The sequence below is a fragment of the Oncorhynchus mykiss genome, chromosome 25 (assembly GCF_057628025.1).
Source record: "Oncorhynchus mykiss isolate SJ-2025 chromosome 25, ASM5762802v1, whole genome shotgun sequence".
Classification (NCBI taxonomy): Eukaryota; Metazoa; Chordata; class Actinopteri; order Salmoniformes; family Salmonidae; genus Oncorhynchus; species Oncorhynchus mykiss.
The window spans coordinates 94,153,379-94,179,922 of record NC_143046.1 but is presented as its reverse complement, the minus strand read 5'-3'; the positions used below and the strand labels follow the sequence as shown (position 1 = coordinate 94,179,922).

At 38.7% G+C, this 26,544-nt stretch overlaps 24 non-coding genes across 24 annotated transcripts; all 24 read left to right on the top strand.

The window, feature by feature from the left end:
• The first annotated feature begins 439 nt into the window (after positions 1 to 439).
• trnaa-cgc (transfer RNA alanine (anticodon CGC)) lies at positions 440 to 511 on the top strand. Its single transcript has one exon. It is a non-coding gene; the product is annotated as a tRNA-Ala (tRNA).
• A 391-nt stretch (positions 512 to 902) lies between these two features.
• trnat-ugu (transfer RNA threonine (anticodon UGU)) lies at positions 903 to 974 on the top strand. Its single transcript has one exon. It is a non-coding gene; the product is annotated as a tRNA-Thr (tRNA).
• A 1,572-nt stretch (positions 975 to 2,546) lies between these two features.
• Positions 2,547 to 2,618, top strand: trnat-ugu (transfer RNA threonine (anticodon UGU)). Its single transcript has one exon. It is a non-coding gene; the product is annotated as a tRNA-Thr (tRNA).
• A 1,871-nt stretch (positions 2,619 to 4,489) lies between these two features.
• Positions 4,490 to 4,561, top strand: trnat-ugu (transfer RNA threonine (anticodon UGU)). The gene has a single exon. It is a non-coding gene; the product is annotated as a tRNA-Thr (tRNA).
• Positions 4,562 to 5,878: 1,317 nt separating this feature from the next.
• trnaa-cgc (transfer RNA alanine (anticodon CGC)) lies at positions 5,879 to 5,950 on the top strand. The gene has a single exon. It is a non-coding gene; the product is annotated as a tRNA-Ala (tRNA).
• A 391-nt stretch (positions 5,951 to 6,341) lies between these two features.
• Positions 6,342 to 6,413, top strand: trnat-ugu (transfer RNA threonine (anticodon UGU)). The gene has a single exon. It is a non-coding gene; the product is annotated as a tRNA-Thr (tRNA).
• Positions 6,414 to 7,525: 1,112 nt separating this feature from the next.
• Positions 7,526 to 7,597, top strand: trnaa-cgc (transfer RNA alanine (anticodon CGC)). Its single transcript has one exon. It is a non-coding gene; the product is annotated as a tRNA-Ala (tRNA).
• A 391-nt stretch (positions 7,598 to 7,988) lies between these two features.
• trnat-ugu (transfer RNA threonine (anticodon UGU)) lies at positions 7,989 to 8,060 on the top strand. The gene has a single exon. It is a non-coding gene; the product is annotated as a tRNA-Thr (tRNA).
• A 1,526-nt stretch (positions 8,061 to 9,586) lies between these two features.
• trnaa-ugc (transfer RNA alanine (anticodon UGC)) lies at positions 9,587 to 9,658 on the top strand. Its single transcript has one exon. It is a non-coding gene; the product is annotated as a tRNA-Ala (tRNA).
• A 386-nt stretch (positions 9,659 to 10,044) lies between these two features.
• On the top strand, positions 10,045 to 10,116 carry trnat-ugu (transfer RNA threonine (anticodon UGU)). The gene has a single exon. It is a non-coding gene; the product is annotated as a tRNA-Thr (tRNA).
• A 1,503-nt stretch (positions 10,117 to 11,619) lies between these two features.
• On the top strand, positions 11,620 to 11,817 carry trnaa-cgc (transfer RNA alanine (anticodon CGC)). The gene is made up of 2 exons: positions 11,620 to 11,655; positions 11,782 to 11,817. It is a non-coding gene; the product is annotated as a tRNA-Ala (tRNA).
• Positions 11,818 to 11,897: 80 nt separating this feature from the next.
• trnat-ugu (transfer RNA threonine (anticodon UGU)) lies at positions 11,898 to 11,969 on the top strand. Its single transcript has one exon. It is a non-coding gene; the product is annotated as a tRNA-Thr (tRNA).
• Positions 11,970 to 13,474: 1,505 nt separating this feature from the next.
• trnaa-cgc (transfer RNA alanine (anticodon CGC)) lies at positions 13,475 to 13,546 on the top strand. Its single transcript has one exon. It is a non-coding gene; the product is annotated as a tRNA-Ala (tRNA).
• Positions 13,547 to 13,933: 387 nt separating this feature from the next.
• trnat-ugu (transfer RNA threonine (anticodon UGU)) lies at positions 13,934 to 14,005 on the top strand. The gene has a single exon. It is a non-coding gene; the product is annotated as a tRNA-Thr (tRNA).
• Positions 14,006 to 15,510: 1,505 nt separating this feature from the next.
• trnaa-cgc (transfer RNA alanine (anticodon CGC)) lies at positions 15,511 to 15,582 on the top strand. The gene has a single exon. It is a non-coding gene; the product is annotated as a tRNA-Ala (tRNA).
• Positions 15,583 to 15,954: 372 nt separating this feature from the next.
• trnat-ugu (transfer RNA threonine (anticodon UGU)) lies at positions 15,955 to 16,026 on the top strand. The gene has a single exon. It is a non-coding gene; the product is annotated as a tRNA-Thr (tRNA).
• A 1,504-nt stretch (positions 16,027 to 17,530) lies between these two features.
• On the top strand, positions 17,531 to 17,602 carry trnaa-cgc (transfer RNA alanine (anticodon CGC)). Its single transcript has one exon. It is a non-coding gene; the product is annotated as a tRNA-Ala (tRNA).
• Positions 17,603 to 17,982: 380 nt separating this feature from the next.
• Positions 17,983 to 18,054, top strand: trnat-ugu (transfer RNA threonine (anticodon UGU)). The gene has a single exon. It is a non-coding gene; the product is annotated as a tRNA-Thr (tRNA).
• A 1,317-nt stretch (positions 18,055 to 19,371) lies between these two features.
• trnaa-cgc (transfer RNA alanine (anticodon CGC)) lies at positions 19,372 to 19,443 on the top strand. The gene has a single exon. It is a non-coding gene; the product is annotated as a tRNA-Ala (tRNA).
• A 380-nt stretch (positions 19,444 to 19,823) lies between these two features.
• trnat-ugu (transfer RNA threonine (anticodon UGU)) lies at positions 19,824 to 19,895 on the top strand. Its single transcript has one exon. It is a non-coding gene; the product is annotated as a tRNA-Thr (tRNA).
• A 1,948-nt stretch (positions 19,896 to 21,843) lies between these two features.
• Positions 21,844 to 21,915, top strand: trnat-ugu (transfer RNA threonine (anticodon UGU)). The gene has a single exon. It is a non-coding gene; the product is annotated as a tRNA-Thr (tRNA).
• A 1,952-nt stretch (positions 21,916 to 23,867) lies between these two features.
• trnat-ugu (transfer RNA threonine (anticodon UGU)) lies at positions 23,868 to 23,939 on the top strand. Its single transcript has one exon. It is a non-coding gene; the product is annotated as a tRNA-Thr (tRNA).
• A 1,504-nt stretch (positions 23,940 to 25,443) lies between these two features.
• On the top strand, positions 25,444 to 25,515 carry trnaa-cgc (transfer RNA alanine (anticodon CGC)). The gene has a single exon. It is a non-coding gene; the product is annotated as a tRNA-Ala (tRNA).
• Positions 25,516 to 25,901: 386 nt separating this feature from the next.
• On the top strand, positions 25,902 to 25,973 carry trnat-ugu (transfer RNA threonine (anticodon UGU)). The gene has a single exon. It is a non-coding gene; the product is annotated as a tRNA-Thr (tRNA).
• The last annotated feature ends 571 nt before the right edge of the window (positions 25,974 to 26,544 follow it).

The window sequence follows — 26,544 nt, the reverse complement described above, 5'->3', positions numbered from 1 at the left end:
GCAGCTAGCTGATCGCTGCAGCTGTACATAGCCCATCTGTAAATAGCCCACCCAATCTACCTACCTCATCCCCATATTGTTTTAATTTACATTCTGCTCTTTGCACACCAGTATTTCTACTTGCACATCATCATTTGCTCATCTATCACTCCAGTGTTCATTTGCTAAATTGTAATTACTTCGCTACTATGGCCTATTTATTGCCCTACCTCCATTTGCACGCACTGTATATAGACTTTCTTTTTTTTCTTCTATTGTGTTATTGACTGTACTCTTTATTATTCCATCTGTAACTCTGTGTTGTTGTTTGTGTTGCGCTGCTTTCCTTTATCTTGGCTAGGTCGCAGTTGTAAATGAAAACTTGTTCTCAACTAGCTTACCTGGTTATATAAAGGTGACATTTAAAAAAAACAAGAAACATTTCTCTTTTTCCCAGAAAGGGGATGTAGCTCAGCGGTAGAGCGCATGCTTCGCATGTATGAGGTCCTGGGTTCAATCCCCAGCTTCTCCATTGAAACCTTTGCAATGGCCCATCTCCTACTTTCCAGAATGTTGAAATTCTCAGCAGGAAACAGAAGTGGTATGGTTGCCAACTTCAATTGCATCATTTTCAAAAACTGAAGTTCATGGGTTCGATGACTGTCCATACTTGTATTAAGAATTGCTGCTATCATTTCATTATAGATTCAATGGAGTGGTGTATATAAAAAGTACATTGTATTAATATTGCATTTTATCTGCAAATAAAATGGGATGGAAGCTAAGAGGGGGAGTGCATGCTATTTATGCATGAGGTCCTTGGTTCAATCCCAAGGTTCTCCACTGAGTTTATTTGTGTGCCAAATTCACATTACACAACTACTACTTTCCAGAATGTTGATAAATATTTTGCAGCGTGGATTGGCATGGTGGCCAAGTGGCAAGGCGTCGGTCTTGTAAACCGAAGATCATGGGTTCAAATCCCATCTGTGCCTTGCTGAAAATTAGCTGGTACCCTGGAGAGGTTCTTTAACTGGAGGAATTTGAAGAAAAGGCAAGTTGTCTCAATATGGCAACCCTGCTAATATATTGTAAGGGGATGTGTCTCTACGGTAGAGCTAATACTTGAAGTGTATGTGGTCTGAAGTTAATCCACAACTTCTCTGATGAGTATATTTAGTTGTTAAATTAGCATTTGCACAACTCCCACTTTCCAGAATGTTGACATTTTAATAAGGAAATAGATGTGCTAAGTCATCTGTTTTTGTAAACTGAAGCACGTGGGTTCAATCCTTGTTTGACGTTTATGGAAGCTAGCTGATATTATGAAAATGTACTTTCATTAGAACAGTGTAAAGAAAAGGTCAATTGCGTCCAGACTGCAAATGAATCGCACATGCGGGAAGCTGCCGCTGGCTGATCCCGCCCTGGCTTACACAAAAAAAAACACACAATTAACCTGATTTAGAGCCAGACTAGTTACCGTAATTTTCTCACATTGCCATTGCCATTTTTTTCTATTGTCTCTTTTTGGTCCATTTAGATTGCTAATGTCGATTGTATACCATTTCTTTTTTCTAAATGTTAAGGTTAAAAATGTCAAATGTTTTAGGCTCCTAAGTGGACCATAAGGTTAAAAACCAAAACAAATTAAGAAAACTAAACTGAAAAACTAAAAACAAAGAATAAAATAAAAAGGTCATGAAAAACTAAGTAGCTCCGCTCCGCCAGTATGTCTCTTTTGGTTCACTTTTGCCGGTCTCAAGCCAGCCGGGTAAAGGACGAGGGTTGGAATTGTATCATAAAAAAACAAGGATCGACAGAAGAAACTTCATTTGTAGTTCCAAACATATTTAGGGAGTTTTTTACTCACTTTTTGTCTCTCCCACAATGTTATTCCTCACTCCTACAGTGTCCTTCACATTTACATGCACATTGCCAATTCTGCAAATTAGGTGATGACATGTTTTAGCAACTTCTAGCGACTTTTAGGACAGCCAATAGCTACTTTCCTTACTGAGGTGTTGGCAACACTGCTGACTTTAAACATCGGCTATCTGAGCAGCTAACTGATCGCTGCAGCTGTACATAGCCCATCTGTAAATAGCCCACCCAATCTACCTACCTCATCCCCATATTGTTTTAATTTACATTCTGCTCTTTGCACACCAGTATTTCTACTTGCACATCATCATTTGCTCATCTATCACTTTCCAGAATGCTGAAATTCTCAGCAGGAAACAGAAGTGGTATGGTTGCCAACTTCAATTGCATCATTTTCAAAAACTGAAGTTCATGGGTTCGATGACTGTCCATACTTGTATTAAGAATTGCTGCTATCATTTCATTGTAGATTCAATGGAGTGGTGTATATAAAAAGTACATTGTATTAATATTGCATTTTACCTGCAAATAAAATGGGATGGAAGCTCAGAGGGGGAGTGCATGCTATTTATGCATGAGGTCCTTGGTTCCCAAGGTTCTCCACTGAGGTTATTTGTGTGCCAAATTCACATTACACAACTACTACTTTCCAGAATGTTGATAAATATTTTGCAGCATAGATTGGCATGGTGGCCAAGTGGCAAGGCGTCGGTCTTGTAAACCGAAGATCATGGGTTCAAATCCCATCTGTGCCTTACTGAAAATTAGCTGGTACCATGGAGAGGTTCTTTAACTGGAGGAATTTGAAGAAAAGGCAAGTTGTCTCAATATGGCAACCCTGCTAATATATTGTAAGGGGATGTGTCTCTACGGTAGAGCTAATACTTGAAGTGTATGTGGTCTGAAGTTAATCCACAACTTCTCTGATGAGTATATTTAGTTGTTAAATTAGCATTTGCACAACTCCCACTTTCCAGAATGTTGACATTTTAATAAGGAAATAGATGTGCTAAGTCATCTGTTTTTGTAAACTGAAGCACGTGGGTTCAATCCTTGTTTGACGTTTATGGAAGCTAGCTGATATTATGAAAATGTACTTTCATTAGAACAGTGTAAAGAAAAGGTCAATTGCGTCCAGACTGCAAATGAATCGCACATGCGGGAAGCTGCCGCTGGCTGATCCCGCCCTGGCTTACACAAAAAAAAACACACAATTAACCTGATTTAGAGCCAGACTAGAAAAACTAAAAACAAAGAATAAAATAAAAAGGTCATGAAAAACTAAGTAGCTCCGCTCCGCCAGTATGTCTCTTTTGGTTCACTTTTGCCGGTCTCAAGCCAGCCGGGTAAAGGACGAGGGTTGGAATTGTATCATAAAAAAACAAGGATCGACAGAAGAAAGTTCATTTGTAGTTCCAAACATATTTAGGGAGTTTTTTACTCACTTTTTGTCTCTCCCACAATGTTATTCCTCACTCCTACAGTGTCCTTCACATTTACATGCACATTGCCAATTCTGCAAATTAGGTGATGACATGTTTTAGCAACTTCTAGCGACTTTTAGGACAGCCAATAGCTACTTTCCTTACTGAGGTGTTGGCAACACTGCTGACTTTAAACATCGGCTATCTGAGCAGCTAACTGATCGCTGCAGCTGTACATAGCCCATCTGTAAATAGCCCACCCAATCTACCTACCTCATCCCCATATTGTTTTAATTTACATTCTGCTCTTTGCACACCAGTATTTCTACTTGCACATCATCATTTGCTCATCTATCACTCCAGTGTTCATTTGCTAAATTGTAATTACTTCGCTACTATGGCCTATTTATTGCCTTACCTCCATTTGCACGCACTGTATATAGACTTTCTTTTTTTTCTTCTATTGTGTTATTGACTGTACTCTTTATTATTCCATCTGTAACTCTGTGTTGTTGTTTGTGTTGCGCTGCTTTCCTTTATCTTTATCTGTATATAGACTTTCTTTTTTTTCTTCTATTGTGTTATTGACTGTACTCTTTATTATTCCATCTGTAACTCTGTGTTGTTGTTTGTGTTGCGCTGCTTTCCTTTATCTTGGCTAGGTCGCAGTTGTAAATGAAAACTTGTTCTCAACTAGCTTACCTGGTTATATAAAGGTGAAATTAAAAAAAACAAGAAACATTTCTCTTTTTCCCAGAAAGGGGAGAGCGCATGCTTCGCATGTATGAGGTCCTGGGTTCAATCCCCAGCTTCTCCATTGAAACCTTTGCAATGGCCCATCTCCTACTTTCCAGAATGTTGAAATTCTCAGCAGGAAACAGAAGTGGTATGGTTGCCAAATTCAATTGCATCATTTTCAAAAACTGAAGTTCATGGGTTCGATGACTGTCCATACTTGTATTAAGAATTGCTGCTATCATTTCATTGTAGTGGAGTGGTGTATATAAAAAGTACATTGTATTAATATTGCATTTTACCTGCGAATAACATGGGATGGAAGCTCAGAGGGGGAGTGCATGCTATTTATGCATGAGGTCCTTGGTTCAATCCCAAGGTTCTCCACTGAGTTTATTTGTGTGCCAAATTCACATTACACAACTACTACTTTCCAGAATGTTGATAAATATTTTGCAGTGTAGATTGGCATGGTGGCCAAGTGGCAAGGCGTCGGTCTTGTAAACCGAAGATCATGGGTTCAAATCCCATCTGTGCCTTGCTGAAAATTAGTTGGTAGCATGGAGAGGTTCTTTAACTGGAGGAATTTGAAGAAAAGGCAAGTTGTCTCAATATGGCAACCCTGCTAATTTATTGTAAGGGGATGTGTCTCTACGGTAGAGCTAATACTTGAAGTGTATGCGGTCTGAAGTTAATCCACAACTTCTCTGATGAGTATATTTAGTTGTTAAATTAGCATTTGCACAACTCCCACTTTCCAGAATGTTGACATTTTAATAAGGAAATAGATGTGCTAAGTCATCTGTTTTTGTAAACTGAAGCACGTGGGTTCAATCCTTGTTTGACGTTTATGGAAGCTAGCTGATATTATGAAAATGTACTTTCATTAGAACAGTGTAAAGAAAAGGTCAATTGCGTCCAGACTGCAAATGAATCGCACATGCGGGAAGCTGCCGCTGGCTGATCCCGCCCTGGCTTACACAAAAAAAAACACACAATTAACCTGATTTAGAGCCAGACTAGAAAAACTAAAAACAAAGAATAAAATAAAAAGGTCATGAAAAACTAAGTAGCTCCGCTCCGCCAGTATGTCTCTTTTGGTTCACTTTTGCCGGTCTCAAGCCAGCCGGGTAAAGGACGAGGGTTGGAATTGAATCATAAAAAAACAAGGATCGACAGAAGAAAGTTCATTTGTAGTTCCAAACATATTTAGGGAGTTTTTTACTCACTTTTTGTCTCTCCCACAATGTTATTCCTCACTCCTACAGTGTCCTTCACATTTACATGCACATTGCCAATTCTGCAAATTAGGTGATGACATGTTTTAGCAACTTCTAGCGACTTTTAGGACAGCCAATAGCTACTTTCCTTACTGAGGTGTTGGCAACACTGCTGACTTTAAACATCGGCTATCTGAGCAGCTAACTGATCGCTGCAGCTGTACATAGCCCATCTGTAAATAGCCCACCCAATCTACCTACCTCATCCCCATATTGTTTTAATTTACATTCTGCTCTTTGCACACCAGTATTTCTACTTGCACATCATCATTTGCTCATCTATCACTCCAGTGTTCATTTGCTAAATTGTAATTACTTCGCTACTATGGCCTATTTATTGCCCTACCTCCATTTGCACGCACTGTATATAGACTTTCTTTTTTTTCTTCTATTGTGTTATTGACTGTACTCTTTATTATTCCATCTGTAACTCTGTGTTGTTGTTTGTGTTGCGCTGCTTTCCTTTATCTTGGCTAGGTCGCAGTTGTAAATGAAAACTTGTTCTCAACTAGCTTACCTGGTTATATAAAGGTGACATTTAAAAAAAACAAGAAACATTTCTATTTTTCCCAGAAAGGGGATGTAGCTCAGCGGTAGAGCGCATGCTTCGCATGTATGAGGTCCTGGGTTCAATCCCCAGCTTCTCCATTGAAACCTTTGCAATGGCCCATCTCCTACTTTCCAGAATGTTGAAATTCTCAGCAGGAAACAGAAGTGGTATGGTTGCCAACTTCAATTGCATCATTTTCAAAAACTGAAGTTCATGGGTTCGATGACTGTCCATACTTGTATTAAGAATTGCTGCTATCATTTCATTATAGATTCAATGGAGTGGTGTATATAAAAAGTAGATTGTATTAATATTGCATTTTACCTGCAAATAAAATGGGATGGAAGCTCAGAGGGGGAGTGCATGCTATTTATGCATGAGGTCCTTGGTTCAATCCCTAGGTTCTCCACTGAGTTTATTTGTGTGCCAAATTCACATTACACAACTACTACTTTCCAGAATGTTGATAAATATTTTGCAGCGTAGATTGGCATGGTGGCCAAGTGGCAAGGCGTCGGTCTTGTAAACCGAAGATCATGGGTTCAAATCCCATCTGTGCCTTGCTGAAAATTAGCTGGTACCATGGAGAGGTTCTTTAACTGGAGGAATTTGAAGAAAAGGCAAGCTGTCTCAATATGGCAACCCTGCTAATATATTGTAAGGGGATGTGTCTCTACGGTAGAGCTAATACTTGAAGTGTATGCGGTCTGAAGTTAATCCACAACTTCTCTGATGAGTATATTTAGTTGTTAAATTAGCATTTGCACAACTCCCACTTTCCAGAATGTTGACATTTTAATAAGGAAATAGATGTGCTAAGTCATCTGTTTTTGTAAACTGAAGCACGTGGGTTCAATCCTTGTTTGACGTTTATGGAAGCTAGCTGATATTATGAAAATGTACTTTCATTAGAACTGTGTAAAGAAAAGGTCAATTGCGTCCAGACTGCAAATGAATCGCACATGCGGGAAGCTGCCGCTGGCTGATCCCGCCCTGGCTTACACAAAAAAAAAAACACAATTAACCTGAGGGAGTTTTTTACTCACTTTTTGTCTCTCCCACAATGTTATTCCTCACTCCTACAGTGTCCTTCACATTTACATGCACATTGCCAATTCTGCAAATTAGGTGATGACATGTTTTAGCAACTTCTAGCGACTTTTAGGACAGCCAATAGCTACTTTCCTTACTGAGGTGTTGGCAACACTGCTGACTTTAAACATCGGCTATCTGAGCAGCTAACTGATCGCTGCAGCTGTACATAGCCCATCTGTAAATAGCCCACCCAATCTACCTACCTCATCCCCATATTGTTTTAATTTACATTCTGCTCTTTGCACACCAGTATTTCTACTTGCACATCATCATTTGCTCATCTATCACTCCAGTGTTCATTTGCTAAATTGTAATTACTTCGCTACTATGGCCTATTTATTGCCCTACCTCCATTTGCACGCACTGTATATAGACTTTCTTTTTTTTCTTCTATTGTGTTATTGACTGTACTCTTTATTATTCCATCTGTAACTCTGTGTTGTTGTTTGTGTTGCGCTGCTTTCCTTTATCTTGGCTAGGTCGCAGTTGTAAATGAAAACTTGTTCTCAACTAGCTTACCTGGTTATATAAAGGTGACATTTAAAAAAAACAAGAAACATTTCTATTTTTCCCAGAAAGGGGATGTAGCTCAGCGGTAGAGCGCATGCTTCGCATGTATGAGGTCCTGGGTTCAATCCCCAGCTTCTCCATTGAAACCTTTGCAATGGCCCATCTCCTACTTTCCAGAATGTTGAAATTCTCAGCAGGAAACAGAAGTGGTATGGTTGCCAACTTCAATTGCATCATTTTCAAAAACTGAAGTTCATGGGTTCGATGACTGTCCATACTTGTATTAAGAATTGCTGCTATCATTTCATTATAGATTCAATGGAGTGGTGTATATAAAAAGTAGATTGTATTAATATTGCATTTTACCTGCAAATAAAATGGGATGGAAGCTCAGAGGGGGAGTGCATGCTATTTATGCATGAGGTCCTTGGTTCAATCCCTAGGTTCTCCACTGAGTTTATTTGTGTGCCAAATTCACATTACACAACTACTACTTTCCAGAATGTTGATAAATATTTTGCAGCGTAGATTGGCATGGTGGCCAAGTGGCAAGGCGTCGGTCTTGTAAACCGAAGATCATGGGTTCAAATCCCATCTGTGCCTTGCTGAAAATTAGCTGGTACCATGGAGAGGTTCTTTAACTGGAGGAATTTGAAGAAAAGGCAAGCTGTCTCAATATGGCAACCCTGCTAATATATTGTAAGGGGATGTGTCTCTACGGTAGAGCTAATACTTGAAGTGTATGCGGTCTGAAGTTAATCCACAACTTCTCTGATGAGTATATTTAGTTGTTAAATTAGCATTTGCACAACTCCCACTTTCCAGAATGTTGACATTTTAATAAGGAAATAGATGTGCTAAGTCATCTGTTTTTGTAAACTGAAGCACGTGGGTTCAATCCTTGTTTGACGTTTATGGAAGCTAGCTGATATTATGAAAATGTACTTTCATTAGAACTGTGTAAAGAAAAGGTCAATTGCGTCCAGACTGCAAATGAATCGCACATGCGGGAAGCTGCCGCTGGCTGATCCCGCCCTGGCTTACACAAAAAAAAAAACACAATTAACCTGATTTAGAGCCAGACTAGTGACCGTAATTTTCTCACATTGCCATTGCCATTTTTTTCTATTGTCTCTTTTTGGTCCATTTAGATTGCTAATGTCGATTGTATACCATTTATTTTTTCTAAATGTTAAGGTTAAAAATGTCAAATGTTTTAGGCTCCTAAGTGGTAAGGTTAAAAACCAAAACAAATTAAGAAAACTAAACTGAAAAACTAAAAACAAAGAATAAAATAAAAAGGTCATGAAAAACTAAGTAGCTCCGCTCCGCCAGTATGTCTCTTTTGGTTCACTTTTGCCGGTCTCAAGCCAGCCGGGTAAAGGACGAGGGTTGGAATTGTATCATAAAAAAACAAGGATCGATAGAAGAAAGTTCATTTGGAAAGTTCATTTGAAAGTTCATTTTACATCCCCTTTCATATTTAGGGAGTTTTTTACTCACTTTTTGTCTCTCCCACAATGTTATTCCTCACTCCTACAGTGTCCTTCACATTTACATGCACATTGCCAATTCTGCAAATTAGGTGATGACATGTTTTAGCAACTTCTAGCGACTTTTAGGACAGCCAATAGCTACTTTCCTTACTGAGGTGTTGGCAACACTGCTGACTTTAAACATCGGCTATCTGAGCAGCTAACTGATCGCTGCAGCTGTACATAGCCCATCTGTAAATAGCCCACCCAATCTACCTACCTCATCCCCATATTGTTTTAATTTACATTCTGCTCTTTGCACACCAGTATTTCTACTTGCACATCATCATTTGCTCATCTATCACTCCAGTGTTCATTTGCTAAATTGTAATTACTTCGCTACTATGGCCTATTTATTGCCCTACCTCCATTTGCACGCACTGTATATAGACTTTCTTTTTTTTCTTCTATTGTGTTATTGACTGTACTCTTTATTATTCCATCTGTAACTCTGTGTTGTTGTTTGTGTTGCGCTGCTTTCCTTTATCTTGGCTAGGTCGCAGTTGTAAATGAAAACTTGTTCTCAACTAGCTTACCTGGTTATATAAAGGTGAAATTTAAAAAAACAAGAAACATTTCTCTTTTTCCCAGAAAGGGGATGTAGCTCAGCGGTAGAGCGCATGCTTTGCATGTATGAGGTCCTGGGTTCAATCCCCAGCTTCTCCATTGAAACCTTTGCAATGGCCCATCTCCTACTTTCCAGAATGTTGAAATTCTCAGCAGGAAACAGAAGTGGTTGCCAAATTCAATTGCATCATTTTCAAAAACTGAAGTTCATGGGTTCGATGACTGTCCATACTTGTATTAAGAATTGCTGCTATCATTTCATTGTAGATTCAATGGAGTGGTGTATATAAAAAGTACATTGTATTAATATTGCATTTTACCTGCGAATAACATGGGATGGAAGCTCAGAGGGGGAGTGCATGCTATTTATGCATGAGGTCCTTGGTTCAATCCCAAGGTTCTCCACTGAGTTTATTTGTGTGCCAAATTCACATTACACAACTACTACTTTCCAGAATGTTGATAAATATTTTGCAGCGTAGATTGGCATGGTGGCCAAGTGGCAAGGCGTCGGTCTTGTAAAACGAAGATCATGGGTTCAAATCCCATCTGTGCCTTGCTGAAAATTAGTTGGTACCATGGAGAGGTTCTTTAACTGGAGGAATTTGAAGAAAAGGCAAGTTGTCTCAATATGGCAACCCTGCTAATTTATTGTAAGGGGATGTGTCTCTACGGTAGAGCTAATACTTGAAGTGTATGCGGTCTGAAGTTAATCCACAACTTCTCTGATGAGTATATTTAGTTGTTAAATTAGCATTTGCACAACTTCCACTTTCCAGAATGTTGACATTTTAATAAGGAAATAGATGTGCTAAGTCATCTGTTTTTGTAAACTGAAGCACGTGGGTTCAATCCTTGTTTGACGTTTATGGAAGCTAGCTGATATTATGAAAATGTACTTTCATTAGAACAGTGTAAAGAAAAGGTCAATTGCGTCCAGACTGCAAATGAATCGCACATGCGGGAAGCTGCCGCTGGCTGATCCCGCCCTGGCTTACACAAAAAAAAAACACAATTAACCTGATTTAGAGCCAGACTAGTTACCGTAATTTTCTCACATTGCCATTGCCATTTTTTTCTATTGTCTCTTTTTGGTCCATTTAGATTGCTAATGTCGATTGTATACCATTTCTTTTTTCTAAATGTTAAGGTTAAAAATGTCAAATGTTTTAGGCTCCTAAGTGGACCATAAGGTTAAAAACCAAAACAAATTAAGAAAACTAAACTGAAAAACTAAAAACAAAGAATAAAATAAAAAGGTCATGAAAAACTAAGTAGCTCCGCTCCGCCAGTATGTCTCTTTTGGTTCACTTTTGCCGGTCTCAAGCCAGCTGCGTAAAGGACGAGGGTTGGAATTGTATCATAAAAAAACAAGGATCGACAGAAGAAAGTTCATTTGTAGTTCCAAACATATTTAGGGAGTTTTTTACTCACTTTTTGTCTCTCCCACAATGTTATTCCTCACTCCTACAGTGTCCTTCACATTTACATGCACATTGCCAATTCTGCAAATTAGGTGATGACATGTTTTAGCAACTTCTAGCGACTTTTAGGACAGCCAATAGCTACTTTCCTTACTGAGGTGTTGGCAACACTGCTGACTTTAAACATCGGCTATCTGAGCAGCTAACTGATCGCTGCAGCTGTACATAGCCCATCTGTAAATAGCCCACCCAATCTACCTACCTCATCCCCATATTGTTTTAATTTACATTCTGCTCTTTGCACACCAGTATTTCTACTTGCACATCATCATTTGCTCATCTATCACTCCAGTGTTCATTTGCTAAATTGTAATTACTTCGCTACTATGGCCTATTTATTGCCCTACCTCCATTTGCACGCACTGTATATAGACTTTCTTGTTTTTCTTCTATTGTGTTATTGACTGTACTCTTTATTATTCCATCTGTAACTCTGTGTTGTTGTTTGTGTTGCGCTGCTTTCCTTTATCTTGGCTAGGTCGCAGTTGTAAATGAAAACTTGTTCTCAACTAGCTTACCTGGTTATATAAAGGTGAAATTTAAAAAAACAAGAAACATTTATCTTTTTCCCAGAAAGGGGATGTAGCTCAGTGGTAGAGCGCATGCTTCGCATGTATGAGGTCCAGGGTTCAATCCCCAACTTCTCCATTGAAACCTTTGCAATGGCCCATCTCCTACTTTGCATTTTACCTGCAAATAAAATGGATGGAAGCTCAGAGGGGGAGTGCATGCTATTTATGCATGAGGTCCTTGGTTCAATCCCAAGGTTCTCCACAGAGTTTATTTGTGTGCCAAATTCACATTACACAACTACTACTTTCCAGAATGTTGATAAATATTTTGCAGCATATATTGGCATGGTGGCCAAGTGGCAAGGCGTTGGTCTTGTAAACCGAAGATCATGGGTTCAAATCCCGTCTGTGCCTTGCTGAAAATTAGCTGGTACCATGGAGAGGTTCTTTAACTGGAGGAATTTGACGAAAAGGCAAGCTGTCTCAATATGGCAACCCTGCTAATATATTGTAAGGGGATGTGTCTCTACGGTAGAGCTAATACTTGAAGTGTATGTGGTCTGAAGTTAATCCACAACTTCTCTGATGAGTATATTTAGTTGTTAAATTAGCATTTGCACAACTCCCACTTTCCAGAATGTTGACATTTTAATAAGGAAATAGATGTGCTAAGTCATCTGTTTTTGTAAACTGAAGCACGTGGGTTCAATCCTTGTTTGACGTTTATGGAAGCTAGCTGATATTATGAAAATGTACTTTCATTAGAACAGTGTAAAGAAAAGGTCAATTGCGTCCAGACTGCAAATTAATCGCACATGCGGGAAGCTGTCGCTGGCTGATCCCGCCCTGGCTTACACAAAAAAAAAAAACACAATTAACCTGATTTAGAGCCAGACTAGTTACCGTAATTTTCTCACATTGCCATTGCCATTTTTTTCTATTGTCTCTTTTTGGTCCATTTAGATTGCTAATGTCGATTGTATACCATTTCTTTTTTCTAAATGTTAAGGTTAAAAATGTCAAATGTTTTAGGCTCCTAAGTGGACCATAAGGTTAAAAACCAAAACAAATTAAGAAAACTAAACTGAAAAACTAAAAACAAAGAATAAAATAAAAAGGTAATGAAAAACTAAGTAGCTCCGCTCCGCCAGTATGTCTCTTTTGGTTCACTTTTGCCGGTCTCAAGCCAGCCGGGTAAAGGACGAGGGTTGGAATTGTATCATAAAAAAACAGGGATCGACAGAAGAAAGTTCATTTGTAGTTCCAAACATATTTAGGGAGTTTTTTACTCACTTTTTGTCTCTCCCACAATGTTATTCCTCACTCCTACAGTGTCCTTCACATTTACATGCACATTGCCAATTCTGCAAATTAGGTGATGACATGTTTTAGCAACTTCTAGCGACTTTTAGGACAGCCAATAGCTACTTTCCTTACTGAGGTGTTGGCAACACTGCTGACTTTAAACATCGGCTATCTGAGCAGCTAACTGATCGCTGCAGCTGTACATAGCCCATCTGTAAATAGCCCACCCAATCTACCTACCTCATCCCCATATTGTTTTAATTTACATTCTGCTCTTTGCACACCAGTATTTCTACTTGCACATCATCATTTGCTCATCTATCACTCCAGTGTTCATTTGCCAAATTGTAATTACTTCGCTACTATGGCCTATTTATTGCCCTACCTCCATTTGCACGCACTGTATATAGACTTTCTTTTTTTTCTTCTATTGTGTTATTGACTGTACTCTTTATTATTCCATCTATAACTCTGTGTTGTTGTTTGTGTTGCGCTGCTTTCCTTTATCTTGGCTAGGTCGCAGTTGTAAATGAAAACTTGTTCACAACTAGCTTACCTGGTTATATAAAGGTGAAATTTAAAAAAACAAGAAACATTTCTCTTTATCACAGAAAGGGGATGTAGCTCAGTGGTAGAGTGCATGCTTCGCATGTATGAGGTCCTGGGTTCAATCCCCAGCTTCTCCATTGAAACCTTTGCAATGGCCCATCTCCTACTTTCCAGAATGCTGAAATTCTCAGCAGGAAACAGAAGTGGTATGGTTGCCAACTTCAATTGCATCATTTTCAAAAACTGAAGTTCATGGGTTCGATGACTGTCCATACTTGTATTAAGAATTGCTGCTATCATTTCATTGTAGATTCAATGGAGTGGTGTATATAAAAAGTACATTGTATTAATATTGCATTTTACCTGCAAATAAAATGGGATGGAAGCTCAGAGGGGGAGTGCATGCTATTTATGCATGAGGTCCTTGGTTCCCAAGGTTCTCCACTGAGTTTATTTGTGTGCCAAATTCACATTACACAACTACTACTTTCCAGAATGTTGATAAATATTTTGCAGTGTAGATTGGCATGGTGGCCAAGTGGCAAGGCGTCGGTCTTGTAAACCGAAGATCATGGGTTCAAATCCCATCTGTGCCTTGCTGAAAATTAGCTGGTACCATGGGGAGGTTCTTTAACTGGAGGAATTTGAAGAAAAGGCAAGTTGTCTCAATATGGCAACCCTGCTAATATATTGTAAGGGAATGTGTCTCTCCGGTAGAGCTAATACTTGAAGTGTATGTGGTCTGAAGTTAATCCACAACTTCTCTGATGAGTATATTTAGTTGTTAAATTAGCATTTGCACAACTCCCACTTTCCAGAATGTTGACATTTTAATAAGGAAATAGATGTGCTAAGTCATCTGTTTTTGTAAACTGAAGCACGTGGGTTCAATCCTTGTTTGACGTTTATGGAAGCTAGCTGATATTATGAAAATGTACTTTCATTAGAACAGTGTAAAGAAAAGGTCAATTGCGTCCAGACTGCAAATGAATCGCACATGCGGGAAGCTGCCGCTGGCTGATCCCGCCTTGGCTTACACAAAAAAAAAAAACACAATTAACCTGATTTAGAGCCAGACTAGTTACCGTAATTTTCTCACATTGCCATTGCCATTTTTTTCTATTGTCTCTTTTTGGTCCATTTAGATTGCTAATGTCAATTGTATACCATTTCTTTTTTCTAAATGTTAAGGTTAAAAATGTCAAATGTTTTAGGCTCCTAAGTGGACCATAAGGTTAAAAACCAAAACAAATTAAGAAAACTAAACTGAAAAACTAAAAACAAAGAATAAAATAAAAAGGTAATGAAAAACTAAGTAGCTCCGCTCCGCCAGTATGTCTCTTTTGGTTCACTTTTGCCGGTCTCAAGCCAGCCGGGTAAAGGACGAGGGTTGGAATTGAATCATAAAAAAACAAGGATCGACAGAAGAAAGTTCATTTGTAGTTCCAAACATATTTAGGGAGTTTTTTACTCACTTTTTGTCTCTCCCACAATGTTATTCCTCACTCCTACAGTGTCCTTCACATTTACATGCACATTGCCAATTCTGCAAATTAGGTGATGACATGTTTTAGCAACTTCTAGCGACTTTTAGGACAGCCAATAGCTACTTTCCTTACTGAGGTGTTGGCAACACTGCTGACTTTAAACATCGGCTATCTGAGCAGCTAACTGATCGCTGCAGCTGTACATAGCCCATCTGTAAATAGCCCACCCAATCTACCTACCTCATCCCCATATTGTTTTATTTACATTCTGCTCTTTGCACACCAGTATTTCTACTTGCACATCATCATTTGCTCATCTATCACTCCAGTGTTCATTTGCCAAATTGTAATTACTTCGCTACTATGGCCTATTTATTGCCCTACCTCCATTTGCACGCACTGTATATAGACTTTCTTTTTTTTCTTCTATTGTGTTATTGACTGTACTCTTTATTATTCCATCTGTAACTCTGTGTTGTTGTTTGTGTTGCGCTGCTTTCCTTTATCTTGGCTAGGTCGCAGTTGTAAATTAAAACTTGTTCTCAACTAGCTTACCTGGTTATATAAAGGTGAAATTTAAAAAAAACAAGAAACATTTCTCTTTTTCCCAGAAAGGGGATGTAGCTCAGTGGTAGAGCGCATGCTTCGCATGTATGAGGTCCTGGGTTCAATCCCCAGCTTCTCCATTGAAACCTTTGCAATGGCCCATCTCCTACTTTCCAGAATGCTGAAGTTCTCAGCAGGAAACAGAAGTGGTATGGTTGCCAACTTCAATTGCATCATTTTCAAAAACTGAAGTTCATGGGTTCGATGACTGTCCATACTTGTATTAAGAATTGCTGCTTCAATGAGAGATGGTGTATATAAAAATTACATTGTATTAATATTGCATTTTACCTGCAAATAAAATGGGATGGAAGCTCAGAGGGGGAGTGCATGCTATTTATGCATGAGGTCCTTGGTTCCCAAGGTTCTCCACTGAGTTTATTTGTGTGCCAAATTCACATTACACAACTACTACTTTCCAGAATGTTGATGAATATTTTGCAGCGTAGATTGGCATGGTGGCCAAGTGGCAAGGCATCGGTCTTGTAAACCGAAGATCATGGGTTCAAATCCCATCTGTGCCTTACTGAAAATTAGCTGGTACCATGGAGAGGTTCTTTAACTGGAGGAATTTGAAGAAAAGGCAAGTTGTCTCAATATGGCAACCCTGCTAATATATTGTAAGGGGATGTGTCTCTACGGTAGAGCTAATACTTGAAGTGTATGTGGTCTGAAGTTAATCCACAACTTCTCTGATGAGTACATTTAGTTGTTAAATTAGCATTTGCACAACTCCCACTTTCCAGAATGTTGACATTTTAATAAGGAAATAGATGTGCTAAGTCATCTGTTTTTGTAAACTGAAGCACGTGGGTTCAATCCTTGTTTGACGTTTATGGAAGCTAGCTGATATTATGAAAATGTACTTTCATTAGAACAGTGTAAAGAAAAGGTCAATTGCGTCCAGACTGCAAATGAATCGCACATGCGGGAAGCTGCCGCTGGCTCATCCCGCCCTGGCTTACACGGGAAAAAAAACACAATTAACCTGATTTAGAGCCAGACTAGTTACCGTAATTTTCTCACATTGCCATTGCCATTTTTTTCTATTGTCTCTTTTTGGTCCATTTAGATTGCTAATGTCGATTGTATACCATTTCTTTTTTCTAAATGTTAAGGTTAAAAATGTCAAATGTTTTAGGCTCCTAAGTGGACCATAAGGTTAAAAACCAAAACAAATTAAGAAAACTAAACTGAAAAACTAAAAACAAAGAATAAAATAAAAAGGTCATGAAAAACTAAGTAGCTCCGCTCCGCCAGTATGTCTCTTTTGGTTCACTTTTGCCGGTCTCAAGCCAGCCGGGTAAAGGACGAGGGTTGGAATTGTATCATAAAAAAACAAGGATCGACAGAAGAAAGTTCATTTGTAGTTCCAAACATATTTAGGGAGTTTTTTACTCACTTTTTGTCTCTCCCACAATGTTATTCCTCACTCCTACAGTGTCCTTCACATTTACATGCACATTGCCAATTCTGCAAATTAGGTGATGACATGTTTTAGCAACTTCTAGCGACTTTTAGGACAGCCAATAGCTACTTTCCTTACTGAGGTGTTGGCAACACTGCTGACTTTAAACATCGGCTATCTGAGCAGCTAACTGATCGCTGCAGCTGTACATAGCCCATCTGTAAATAGCCCACCCAATCTACCTACCTCATCCCCATATTGTTTTAATTTACATTCTGCTCTTTGCACACCAGTATTTCTACTTGCACATCATCATTTGCTCATCTATCACTCCAGTGTTCATTTGCCAAATTGTAATTACTTCGCTACTATGGCCTATTTATTGCCCTACCTCCATTTGCACGCACTGTATATAGACTTTCTTTTTTTTCTTCTATTGTGTTATTGACTGTACTCTTTATTATTCCATCTATAACTCTGTGTTGTTGGTTGTGTTGCGCTGCTTTCCTTTATCTTGGCTAGGTCGCAGTTGTAAATGAAAACTTGTTCACAACTAGCTTACCTGGTTATATAAAGGTGAAATTTAAAAAAACAAGAAACATTTCTCTTTTTCCCAGAAAGGGGATGTAGCTCAGTGGTAGAGCGCATGCTTCGCATGTATGAGGTCCTGGGTTCAATCCCCAGCTTCTCCATTGAAACCTTTGCAATGGCCCATCTCCTACTTTCCAGAATGCTGAAATTCTCAGCAGGAAACAGAAGTGGTATGGTTGTCAACTTCAATTGCATCATTTCCAAAAACTGAAGTTCATGGGTTCGATGACTGTCCATACTTGTATTAAGAATTGCTGCTATCATTTCATTATAGATTCAATGGAGTGGTGTATATAAAAAGTACATTGTACATTACCTGCAAATAAAATGGGATGGAAGCTCAGAGGGGGAGTGCATGCTATTTATGCATGAGGTCCTTGGTTCAATCCCAAGGTTCTCCACTGAGTTTATTTGTGTGCCAAATTCACATTACACAACTACTACTTTCCAGAATGTTGATAAATGTTTTGCAGCATAGATTGGCATGGTGGCCAAGTGGCAAGGCGTTGGTCTTGTAAACCGAAGATCATGGGTTCAAATCCCATCTGTGCCTTACTGAAAATTAGCTGGTACCATGGAGAGGTTCTTTAACTGGAGGAATTTGAAGAAAAGGCAAGTTGTCTCAATATGGCAACCCTGCTAATTTATTGTAAGGGGATGTGTCTCTACGGTAGAGCTAATACTTGAAGTGTATGCGGTCTGAAGTTAATCCACAACTTCTCTGATGAGTATATTTAGTTGTTAAATTAGCATTTGCACAACTCCCACTTTCCAGAATGTTGACATTTTAATAAGGAAATAGATGTGCTAAGTCATCTGTTTTTGTAAACTGAAGCACGTGGGTTCAATCCTTGTTTGACGTTTATGGAAGCTAGCTGATATTATGAAAATGTACTTTCATTAGAACAGTGTAAAGAAAAGGTCAATTGCGTCCAGACTGCAAATGAATCGCACATGCGGGAAGCTGCCGCTGGCTGATCCCGCCCTGGCTTACACAAAAAAAAACACACAATTAACCTGATTTAGAGCCAGACTAGAAAAACTAAAAACAAAGAATAAAATAAAAAGGTCATGAAAAACTAAGTAGCTCCGCTCCGCCAGTATGTCTCTTTTGGTTCACTTTTGCCGGTCTCAAGCCAGCCGGGTAAAGGACGAGGGTTGGAATTGTATCATAAAAAAACAAGGATCGACAGAAGAAAGTTCATTTGTAGTTCCAAACATATTTAGGGAGTTTTTTACTCACTTTTTGTCTCTCCCACAATGTTATTCCTCACTCCTACAGTGTCCTTCACATTTACATGCACATTGCCAATTCTGCAAATTAGGTGATGACATGTTTTAGCAACTTCTAGCGACTTTTAGGACAGCCAATAGCTACTTTCCTTACTGAGGTGTTGGCAACACTGCTGACTTTAAACATCGGCTATCTGAGCAGCTAACTGATCGCTGCAGCTGTACATAGCCCATCTGTAAATAGCCCACCCAATCTACCTACCTCATCCCCATATTGTTTTAATTTACATTCTGCTCTTTGCACACCAGTATTTCTACTTGCACATCATCATTTGCTCATCTATCACTCCAGTGTTCATTTGCTAAATTGTAATTACTTCGCTACTATGGCCTATTTATTGCCCTACCTCCATTTGCACGCACTGTATATAGACTTTCTTTTTTTTCTTCTATTGTGTTATTGACTGTACTCTTTATTATTCCATCTGTAACTCTGTGTTGTTGTTTGTGTTGCGCTGCTTTCCTTTATCTTGGCTAGGTCGCAGTTGTAAATGAAAACTTGTTCTCAACTAGCTTACCTGGTTATATAAAGGTGACATTTAAAAAAAACAAGAAACATTTCTCTTTTTCCCAGAAAGGGGATGTAGCTCAGCGGTAGAGCGCATGCTTCGCATGTATGAGGTCCTGGGTTCAATCCCCAGCTTCTCCATTGAAACCTTTGCAATGGCCCATCTCCTACTTTCCAGAATGTTGAAATTCTCAGCAGGAAACAGAAGTGGTATGGTTGCCAACTTCAATTGCATCATTTTCAAAAACTGAAGTTCATGGGTTCGATGACTGTCCATACTTGTATTAAGAATTGCTGCTATCATTTCATTATAGATTCAATGGAGTGGTGTATATAAAAAGTACATTGTACATTACCTGCAAATAAAATGGGATGGAAGCTCAGAGGGGGAGTGCATGCTATTTATGCATGAGGTCCTTGGTTCAATCCCAAGGTTCTCCACTGAGTTTATTTGTGTGCCAAATTCACATTACACAACTACTACTTTCCAGAATGTTGATAAATGTTTTGCAGCATAGATTGGCATGGTGGCCAAGTGGCAAGGCGTTGGTCTTGTAAACCGAAGATCATGGGTTCAAATCCCATCTGTGCCTTACTGAAAATTAGCTGGTACCAGTTCTTTAACTGGAGGAATTTGAAGAAAAGGCAAGTTGTCTCAATATGGCAACCCTGCTAATATATTGTAAGGGGATGTGTCTCTACGGTAGAGCTAATACTTGAAGTGTATGTGGTCTGAAGTTAATCCACAACTTCTCTGATGGGTATATTTAGTTGTTAAATTAGCATTTGCACAACTCCCATTTTCCAGAAAGTTGACATTTTAATAATGAAATAGATGTGCTAAGTCATCTGTTTTTGTAAACTGAAGCACGTGGGTTCAATCCTTGTTTGACGTTTATGGAAGCTAGCTGATATTATGAAAATGTACTTTCATTAGAACAGTGTAAAGAAAAGGTCAATTGCGTCCAGACTGCAAATGAATCGCACATGCGGGAAGCTGCCGCTGGCTGATCCCGCCCTGGCTTACACAAAAAAAAAAAACACAATTAACCTGATTTAGAGCCAGACTAGTTACCGTAATTTTCTCACATTGCCATTGCCATTTTTTTCTATTGTCTTTTTTTGGTCCATTTAGATTGCTAATGTCGATTGTATACCATTTCTTTTTTCTAAATGTTAAGGTTAAAAATGTCAAATGTTTTAGGCTCCTAAGTGGACCATAAGGTTAAAAACCAAAACAAATTAAGAAAACTAAACTGAAAAACTAAAAACAAAGAATAAAATAAAAAGGTCATGAAAAACTAAGTAGCTCCGCTCCGCCAGTATGTCTCTTTTGGTTCACTTTTGCCGGTCTCAAGCCAGCCGGGTAAAGGACGAGGGTTGGAATTGTATCATAAAAAAACAAGGATCGACAGAAGAAAGTTCATTTGTAGTTCCAAACATATTTAGGGAGTTTTTTACTCACTTTTTGTCTCTCCCACAATGTTATTCCTCACTCCTACAGTGTCCTTCACATTTACATGCACATTGCCAATTCTGCAAATTAGGTGATGACATGTTTTAGCAACTTCTAGCGACTTTTAGGACAGCCAATAGCTACTTTCCTTACTGAGGTGTTGGCAACACTGCTGACTTTAAACATCGGCTATCTGAGCAGCTAACTGATCGCTGCAGCTGTACATAGCCCATCTGTAAATAGCCCACCCAATCTACCTACCTCATCCCCATATTGTTTTAATTTACATTCTGCTCTTTGCACACCAGTATTTCTACTTGCACATCATCATTTGCTCATCTATCACTCCAGTGTTCATTTGCTAAATTGTAATTACTTCGCTACTATGGCCTATTTATTGCCCTACCTCCATTTGCACGCACTGTATATAGACTTTCTTTTTTTTCTTCTATTGTGTTATTGACTGTACTCTTTATTATTCCATCTGTAACTCTGTGTTGTTGTTTGTGTTGCGCTGCTTTCCTTTATCTTGGCTAGGTCGCAGTTGTAAATGAAAACTTGTTCTCAACTAGCTTACCTGGTTATATAAAGGTGAAATTTAAAAAAACAAGAAACATTTCTCCTTTTCCCAGAAAGGGGATGTAGCTCAGTGGTAGAGCGCATGAGGTCCTGGGTTCAATCCCCAGCTTCTCCATTGAAACCTTTGCGATGGCCCATCTCCTACTTTCCAGAATGTTGAAATTCTCAGCAGGAAACAGAAGTGGTATGGTTGCCAACTTCAATTGCATCATTTTCAAAAACTGAAGTTCATGGGTTCGATGACTGTCCATACTTGTATTAAGAATTGCTGCTATCATTTCATTGTAGATTCAATGGAGTGGTGTATATAAAAAGTACATTGTATTAATATTGCATTTTACCTGCAAATAAAATGGGATGGAAGCTCAGAGGGGGAGTGCATGCTGTTTATGCATGAGGTCCTTGGTTCAATCCCAAGGTTCTCCACTGAGTTTATTTGTGTGCCAAATTCACATTACACAACTACTACTTTCCAGAATGTTGATAAATATTTTGCAGCATAGATTGGCATGGTGGCCAAGTGGCAAGGTGTTGGTCTTGTAAACCAAAGATCATGGGTTCAAATCCCATCTGTGCCTTACTGAAAATTAGCTGGTACCATGGAGAGGTTCTTTAACTGGAGGAATTTGAAGAAAAGGCAAGTTGTCTCAATATGGCAACCCTGCTAATATATTGTAAGGGGATGTGTCTCTACGGTAGAGCTAATACTTGAAGTGTATGTGGTCTGAAGTTCATCCACAACTTCTCTGATGAGTATATTTAGTTGTTAAATTAGCATTTGCACAACTCCCACTTTCCAGAATGTTGACATTTTAATAAGGAAATAGATGTGCTAAGTCATCTGTTTTTGTAAACTGAAGCACGTGGGTTCAATCCTTGTTTGACGTTTATGGAAGCTAGCTGATATTATGAAAATGTACTTTCATTAGAACAGTGTAAAGAAAAGGTCAATTGCGTCCAGACTGCAAATGAATCGCACATGCGGGAAGCTGCCGCTGGCTGATCCCGCCCTGGCTTACACAAAAAAAAAAACACAATTAACCTGATTTAGAGCCAGACTAGTTACCGTAATTTTCTCACATTGCCATTGCCATTTTTTTCTATTGTCTCTTTTTGGTCCATTTAGATTGCTAATGTCGATTGTATACCATTTCTTTTTTCTAAATGTTAAGGTTAAAAATGTCAAATGTTTTAGGCTCCTAATTGGACCATAAGGTTAAAAACCAAAACAAATTAAGAAAACTAAACTGAAAAACTAAAAACAAAGAATAAAATAAAAAGGTCATGAAAAACTAAGTAGCTCCGCTCCGCCAGTATGTCTCTTTTGGTTCACTTTTGCCGGTCTCAAGCCAGCCGGGTAAAGGACGAGGGTTGGAATTGTATCATAAAAAAACAAGGATCGACAGAAGAAAGTTCATTTGTAGTTCCAAACATATTTAGGGAGTTTTTTACTCACTTTTTGTCTCTCCCACAATGTTATTCCTCACTCCTACAGTGTCCTTCACATTTACATGCACATTGCCAATTCTGCAAATTAGGTGATGACATGTTTTAGAAACTTCTAGCGACTTTTAGGACAGCCAATAGCTACTTTCCTTACTGAGGTGTTGGCAACACTGCTGACTTTAAACATCGGCTATCTGAGCAGCTAACTGATCGCTGCAGCTGTACATAGCCCATCTGTAAATAGCCCACCCAATCTACCTACCTCATCCCCATATTGTTTTAATTTACATTCTGCTCTTTGCACACCAGTATTTCTACTTGCACATCATCATTTGCTCATCTATCACTCCAGTGTTCATTTGCTAAATTGTAATTACTTCGCTACTATGGCCTATTTATTGCCCTACCTCCATTTGCACGCACTGTATATAGACTTTCTTTTTTTTCTTCTATTGTGTTATTGACTGTACTCTTTATTATTCCATCTGTAACTCTGTGTTGTTGTTTGTGTTGCGCTGCTTTCCTTTATCTTGGCTAGGTCGCAGTTGTAAATGAAAACTTGTTCTCAACTAGCTTACCTGGTTATATAAAGGTGAAATTTTAAAAAACAAGAAACATTTCTCTTTTTCCCAGAAAGGGATGTAGCTCAGTGGTAGAGTGCATGTATGAGGTCCTGGTTTCAATCCCCAGCTTCTCCATTGAAACCTTTGCAATGGCCCATCTCCTACTTTCCAGAATGTTGAAATTCTCAGCAGGAAACAGAAGTGGTATGGTTGCCAACTTCAATATCATCATTTTCAAAAACTGAAGTTCATGGATGACTGTCCATACTTGTATTAAGAATTGCTGCTATCATTTCATTGTAGATTCAATGGAGTGGTGTATATAAAAAGTACATTGTATTAATATTGCATTTTACCTGCAAATAAAATGGGATGGAAGCTCAGAGGGGGAGTGCATGCTATTTATGCATGAGGTCCTTGGTTCAATCCCAAGGTTCTCCACTGAGTTTATTTGTGTGCCAAATTCACATTACACAACTACTACTTTCCAGAATGTTGATAAATATTTTGCAGCATAGATTGGCATGGTGGCCAAGTGGCAAGGCGTCGGTCTTGTAAACCGAAGATCATGGGTTCAAATCCCATCTGTGCCTTACTGAAAATTAGCTGGTACCATGGAGAGGTTCTTTAACTGGAGGAATTTGAAGAAAAGGCAAGTTGTCTCAATATGGCAACCCTGCTAATATATTGTAAGGGGATGCGTCTCTACGGTAGAGCTAATACTTGAAGTGTATGTGGTCTGAAGTTAATCCACAACTTCTCTGATGAGTATATTTAGTTGTTAAATTAGCATTTGCACAACTCCCACTTTCCAGAATGTTGACATTTTAATAAGGAAATAGATGTGCTAAGTCATCTGTTTTTGTAAACTGAAGCACGTGGGTTCAATCCTTGTTTGACGTTTATGGAAGCTAGCTGATATTATGAAAATGTACTTTCATTAGAACAGTGTAAAGAAAAGGTCAATTGCGTCCAGACTGCAAATGAATCGCACATGCGGGAAGCTGCCGCTGGCTGATCCCGCCCTGGCTTACACAAAAAAAAAAACACAATTAACCTGATTTAGAGCCAGACTAGTTACCGTAATTTTCTCACATTGCCATTGCCATTTTTTTCTATTGTCTCTTTTTGGTCCATTTAGATTGCTAATGTCGATTGTATACCATTTCTTTTTTCTAAATGTTAAGGTTAAAAATGTCAAATGTTTTAGGCTCCTAAGTGGACCATAAGGTTAAAAAACAAAACAAATTAAGAAAACTAAACTGAAAAATTAAAAACAAAGAATAAAATAAAAAGGTCATGAAAAACTAAGTAGCTCCGCTCCGCCAGTATGTCTCTTTTGGTTCACTTTTGCCGGTCTCAAGCCAGCCGGGTAAAGGACGAGGGTTGGAATTGTATCATAAAAAAACAAGGATCGACAGAAGAAAGTTCATTTGTAGTTCCAAACATATTTAGGGAGTTTTTTACTCACTTTTTGTCTCTCCCACAATGTTATTACTCACTCCTACAGTGTCCTTCACATTTACATGCACATTGCCAATTCTGCAAATTAGGTGATGACATGTTTTAGCAACTTCTAGCGACTTTTAGGACAGCCAATAGCTACTTTCCTTACTGAGGTGTTGGCAACACTGCTGACTTTAAACATCGGCTATCTGAGCAGCTAACTGATCGCTGCAGCTGTACATAGCCCATCTGTAAATAGCCCACCCAATCTACCTACCTCATCCCCATATTGTTTTAATTGACATTCTGCTCTTTGCACACCAGTATTTCTACTTGCACATCATCATTTGCTCATCTATCACTCCAGTGTTCATTTGCTAAATTGTAATTACTTCGCTACTATGGCCTATTTATTGCCCTACCTCCATTTGCACGCACTGTATATAGACTTTCTTTTTTTTCTTCTATTGTGTTATTGACTGTACTCTTTATTATTCCATCTGTAACTCTGTGTTGTTGTTTGTGTTGCGCTGCTTTCCTTTATCTTGGCTAGGTCGCAGTTGTAAATGAAAACTTGTTCTCAACTAGCTTACCTGGTTATATAAAGGTGAAATTTAAAAAAACAAGAAACATTTCTCGTTTTCCCAGAAAGGGGATGTAGCTCAGTGGTAGAGCGCATGCTTCGCATGTATGAGGTCCTGGGTTCAATCCCCAGCTTCTCCATTGAAACCTTTGCAATGGCCCATCTCCTACTTTCCAGAATGTTGAAATTCTCAGCAGGAAACAGAAGTGGTTGCCAACTTCAATTGCATCATTTTCAAAAACTGAAGTTCATGGGTTCGATGACTGTCCATACTTGTATTAAGAATTGCTGCTATCATTTCATTGTAGATTCAATGGAGTGGTGTATATAAAAAGTACATTGTATTAATATTGCATTTTACCTGCAAATAAAATGGGATGGAAGCTCAGAGGGGGAGTGCATGCTGTTTATGCATGAGGTCCTTGGTTCAATCCCAAGGTTTTCCACTGAGTTTATTTGTGTGCCAAATTCACATTACACAACTACTACTTTCCAGAATGTTGATAAATATTTTGCAGCATAGATTGGCATGGTGGCCAAGTGGCAAGGTGTTGGTCTTGTAAACCAAAGATCATGGGTTCAAATCCCATCTGTGCCTTACTGAAAATTAGCTGGTACCATGGAGAGGTTCTTTAACTGGAGGAATTTGAAGAAAAGGCAAGTTGTCTCAATATGGCAACCCTGCTAATATATTGTAAGGGGATGTGTCTCTACGGTAGAGCTAATACTTGAAGTGTATGTGGTCTGAAGTTCATCCACAATTTCTCTGATGAGTATATTTAGTTGTTAAATTAGCATTTGCACAACTCCCACTTTCCAGAATGTTGACATTTTAATAAGGAAATAGATGTGCTAAGTCATCTGTTTTTGTAAACTGAAGCACGTGGGTTCAATCCTTGTTTGACGTTTATGGAAGCTAGCTGATATTATGAAAATGTACTTTCATTAGAACAGTGTAAAGAAAAGGTCAATTGCGTCCAGACTGCAAATGAATCGCACATGCGGGAAGCTGCCGCTGGCTGATCCCGCCCTGGCTTACACAAAAAAAAACACACAATTAACCTGATTTAGAGCCAGACTAGTTACCGTAATTTTCTCACATTGCCATTGCCATTTTTTTCTATTGTCTCTTTTTGGTCCATTTAGATTGCTAATGTCGATTGTATACC